Genomic DNA, 5087 nt, shown 5'->3' on the forward strand with positions numbered 1-5087 from the left:
CAGAGATCTGCCTGCCTCTGCCTCCCGAGTGCTGGGATTAAAGGCGTGTGCCACCACCACCCAGCGGATCCAGTGCTCTTAACCACTGTGCTATCTCTCTAGCTTTCAGGCTGACTTTTTATTTTATTTTATTTTATTTTATTATTTTATTTTATTTTACACCAGTAAGTATGCTCATCCCAGACTGTTTCTGGGCTACTTACTGTTTCTTGTCAGGCTGGAAATCAGACTCACGGCCTCATAGAAGCCAGGTCAGAACTCTACCAACTGAACTACATCTCCAGTCCCTCAAGTATTTGTACACAACTTCATGTTCGTTTTTGTTTGGTTATGGGGAGGTCTGAGAAGTGAAATGTACTATTTTGTATTGGGGAATATTATTTTTCAGGTGTGTGACTTTTGTTTATGCTGCATTTGTTTAACTCTGTGAAACTGTGTCACTGTGCCTGTCTAAAATACCTGATGGTCCTAATAAAGAGATGGATGGCCAATAGAGAGACAGGAGCAGGAATAGGCAGGGCAAGCAGCCAGACAGTCTAAATAGAAGGAGACCTCTGAGGGGAGATGAGCAAGGAGCAAGCAAAAGAACGAGGAGATGAGGACATCAGGAGCCAGCCACTCAGCTACACAGCAAGCCACAGAGAAAGAAGTAAAGAAAGGTATACGGAAATAGAGAAAGATGAAAACCCAGAGGCCAAAGGTACTTGGGATAAAAGGAAGTTGGAATAATTTAAGAAAAACTGGCAAGAAACAAGCCAGGCTAAGGCTGGGCATTCATAACAATCTCTGTGTGTGATTCATTTGGGAGCTGGGTAGTGGGCCCCTCAAAAGGCCAAAAGAGCAGGGCTGGAGAGATGGCTCAGAGGTTAAGAGTGCTGACTGCTCTTCCAGAGGTCCTGAGTTCAGTTCCCAGCAACCACATGGTGGCTCACAACCTCCTAGAATGAGATCTGGTGCCCCCTCTTGTCATGCAGGCATCCATGCAGGCAGGATACTACATACACAATAAATACACAAATATTTTTTTAAATCCACAGGATGGCCTCAAATCCATGGTGATCCTCCTGTTTCTGCCTTCTAAATGCTGGGATTATTGGTGTAAGCTGTCATTACAAGTTTTTTGTTTGTTTTTATTTTGCAAGCAGCACTTTAAAAAATTGACATATAACAATTGTAACTATTTTGGGGTGGGTATAGTGTGATAGTTTAATGTTTGCCTATAATATGTATTGATCCAGTCCTTAAAAGTTGACATGCAATAATTATACATGTTTTGAAGGTACAGTGTGATAGCTTGATACTTGCATATGATATGTATTGATCCAACCTGTAGAAGGTTATTTTATTTTCATGTATGGGTTATTTGTTTTTCTATTTTTGTGTGTGTAGTGTTCATATGTGTGTAGGAATGTTTGCATTTGTGTGGTTGCTGGTTCAGGTGTGTATGTGTGTGCTTATAGAGGTCCTACGTTGATGTTTGGGAATAGTGCTTTTACCCTCTTCTACTTTATTCATGGAGGCATTTTATATACCTTATTCCCACTTTGGGGGAGCATTTACTATGTTTGAGCATTATTTTATATATACTGACATATTTCATATAACATAGACAACTGAAATTCAAATACTCTCCCAAGATCATGCACTGCTAATAGGAGTTCCCATGACGAAAGGAGAGTTGCCCCGAAGTCTCCAGAGTCCAGTGCAAATGTCCAGTCTGCACCTGCTGCCTCTGCCCATTAATATAATTTTCTCCATGAAGTCATAGCTGGGTATGCAAAGTATGAGATTTTAAGGATCATGGGGTATGGAACTTTCTATTCCTTCCCTGAAACAAGTCTTCTTCTGTCCCACCAATCAGCTCTCAGATAATGACATGGAGATTTCTTTTTTAATTATGAAAGCTCTGCCTATAGTTTAGGCTTGTTTATAGCTAGCTCTTATAACTTAAATTAACCCATTTGTATCCATCTGTATTCAATTACATGGCGTTACCCCTCTTCCATCTTGTACCTCTTCTTTCCTCTCTGTGTCTCCTGTGCCTCTAGATCCCTCTTCTTCCTTTCTCTGTGCCCAGAAGTTCCTCCTAGCTCTCCTGCCTAGCTATTGGCTGGTCAGCTTTTTATCACACCAATCAAGCAATATAACTTCAAACAGTACAGATAGTCTGAAACACCTCCCCAGCCAGGAGCTTTAAAGACTATGTTACCTAGAACAACAACATCAAAACAAAACACCCCCAAAACAAAACAAACACCCCACAGACAGAGAAAAAAAAGAATCAAAATCTGCCTTGTCAAACTTTACCAAGATCATGGTGGTTAATACCATTTTGTTTCATTAAGAAAAGAACAAGAGAACTGGAGAAATGGCTCAGAGGTTAAGAGCACTGATTGCCCTTCCAGTGGTCCTGGGTTCAATTCCCAACCATCTGTAATGAGGTTCAGTGCCCTCTTCTGGCATACAGGCAGAACACTGTATATGCGATAAAGAAAAGAACCAGACAATGTTAACTCAGCTAGGTTATTAAAAATAGCTATTAACATATCTTAATTAAAAGTGGGCTTTTAAAAGTTAAATTGAGATTTCTAAAATTTTAAAAATATTTTAAAACGCCTTTTACACAAAGATCAGCGTTTGAGGCCCAAACATGCAACTACCTTCTTTCATTCCTTTTTATTTGGTTTTGAGACAGGACCTGAAACTCATCATGTACCAGACTGATCTTGAACTCACAGAGATCTACCTGTCTCTGCCTCCTGAGGGGGTGGGATTAAAGGCTTGTGCCACTACATGCACCTAAAAATTAGCTTTGAAAGCACATCAGAAACTTTCAGAGTCTTATGCCTGGGGGTCTGAAAATGTTTGTGGGCCTCCATTGCCATCTAGTGGACAGATTGACTTGAGGGAGAGACATTTGATCTGAAATAACAATGGATCTGAAAGGAACATGCGGAATATAAAAAAACTAAATAGATAAAATAGTTAACTTCCAAGTAATAATTATTATAATATAATTATAATGACACAATTCTAGGCATTTTGGTATAGAACCAAAGATAGTTAAAGTCCTCTAACTCTGCTGGAATCGTTTGACTTACATCATAGCATGCGACACCCTGTGAACAGTCCCAACATCAACAGAGCTGACCGTGGAGAGGTCTCACTCAGGGGGACAGGCAAGCCTGTGTTACCTGCAGTTCCATTTAGCTCGCTGGTCTTGCACCTAGAATTTTCAGCATTAAGAAGCTACCCTGGCAACAGTTCCTGTTTTCTTCCCTCTCCTTCAGCCAAGCAGGATGCAGAAAGGCAAGACCGAGGGAAGGGAGGTGGCCTCAGTCTCCATTATCATAAAGAAACAGGAGGCAGAAGATGGGGAGTCCTCTTTTTGAAAAAAAAGTCTGAAAGTTTTGGCGATGGACAGGTCACCAAGCCCCAAAGCGACTTCACCTGCCTTTTCAAAGGACCTCGCTACAAGGACGGAAGCACTCCCTGTAGAGATTAGAGCTAAGCAGTGATCTATTCAGGCCCTGGGCTAGCTACCCAGCTGCAGAAGCTTGCCCACAGGTGCAGCCCAGAGACACGTAAGAAGAAGCAGAGGCTGCTGGCAAAGGGGACGTCTCCATTTAGAGACGCCTGTCCCTCGAGCAGGAATCAACACTGTCATGACCTTAGAGAAGAACAAGAAGGTTCAGAGGGTGGTGACCACAGATAGCATAGACCCTCCAAGATGGTGCTCTTCCAGCCAACCCTGTGTTACAAGATAGGGAATCCTGGCTGTATGAAGAAGGGGAAGGGCAGACTAAGGTGCCCATCCGCATGGAGGCATATGCCTGCCCACAAGTTGATTCAAAAGACAAAAGTGCTTTGGCTAAGTGTTCGGGTGTCTGGGGAAAAGTGTAGGAGAGGAAAGCAATCAGCAGAGATGGTAACCAGCTTCTCCCAGCATTTCTGCATGTGGCTGTTCACATGGTGGCTAGGTTGAGCCATGAATCCAGCGGTGGCCCACAGAGCTACGAATTACAATATGAAAATCCCTGTGATTCTAGGAACATAACGAACATTTGAAAATCAGGCAGAGTCAATCCTATATTATGCAACCATTCATTTCTTATTGAGGAATTATTATTTTGAAAAATAATTTTGCTGTACTTGTTCTCTGACAGTTTTATACTTGTATAAAGGGCACTGGGATTACTTAAGGGCCCCCTTTCCTAATCTCTTCCTGACCCCCATTACTGTCCCGACATCTCTTTCCTGCATTCAAGACTTTTTGTTTTCTTTCGAGGCCACTGACTTTAACCAGGGTCTTCTGTGCGATGAAGAATTCGGAGCTATCTCTTGGAGCCTGGTGGTTCTCTCAGTGGCTGCACAGCTGAAGACACTGGCTACTCCTGTCCCAGAATCTGTCAGTAACCACTAGTCTACCAGAGAAGAGCAGGGGTCTGAAGGCCCTGCTCAGTTGATGACTGACCCAGCCTTGTTCAGGTCCTCTGCAGGTGGCCTTAGACACCGTGGGATCCTGACTGCCCCGGCTCTGTCATGTCCAGAAGACAGCATTCCACAGCCTTTCTCCCGAACTCCGTCCTTAACATTCTCTTTGCCCTTTTTTTCTGAAATGTCTCCTGAACCTTCTGGAGGCTTCTTCTCCCTCAACCCTGAGGCCCAGATTGGTCTTGGACCTGCTATGTAGCTGAGGACTCCAGCTTTTATGCCTCTACTTCCTGGTTAATTTCTATAGTGAGATATTAAATGCACAACATGTTCAATGTCATTGTGTCCTATGATATATGACAAACGGTATGAGATGGGATAAATATAGTGTATGTATATAATAATATAATATATATATATATATAATATAATAAGTTGCATTTTCACACCTACAAGAACATACTGCCTTTCTTGGCAGCCAGCCTGGTAATCATGCATTTGTTTCATTGCTGCTTTAATATGCAGAAATTGTAAACAATTATGAGCACATAGCTGCCATGACTATGCATGGGGCCTGGAAAAGAGACAGAAAGGAAAGGGGGAGCACAGAGGTAGGAAGGGGACCAGCTGGGAAGAAGTGCCAGTGGGGGTAA

General features: G+C 42.6%; 1 protein-coding gene across 1 annotated transcript in view; it reads left to right on the forward strand.

Annotated features, from left to right (window-relative positions):
• Positions 1-4563, forward strand: part of LOC113457236 (proline-rich proteoglycan 2-like) — a 24051-nt gene extending 19488 nt beyond the window's left edge. Inside the window, exon 3 of the transcript XR_003377859.1 lies at positions 4289-4563. The gene's annotated coding sequence lies outside the window, so the exon portion shown is untranslated. The remainder of the gene's footprint in view (positions 1-4288) is intronic.
• Positions 4564-5087: the final 524 nt, after the last annotated feature.

This window comes from Microtus ochrogaster, chromosome 21, assembly GCF_000317375.1.
Source record: "Microtus ochrogaster isolate Prairie Vole_2 chromosome 21, MicOch1.0, whole genome shotgun sequence".
NCBI classification, from domain to species: domain Eukaryota; kingdom Metazoa; phylum Chordata; class Mammalia; order Rodentia; family Cricetidae; genus Microtus; species Microtus ochrogaster.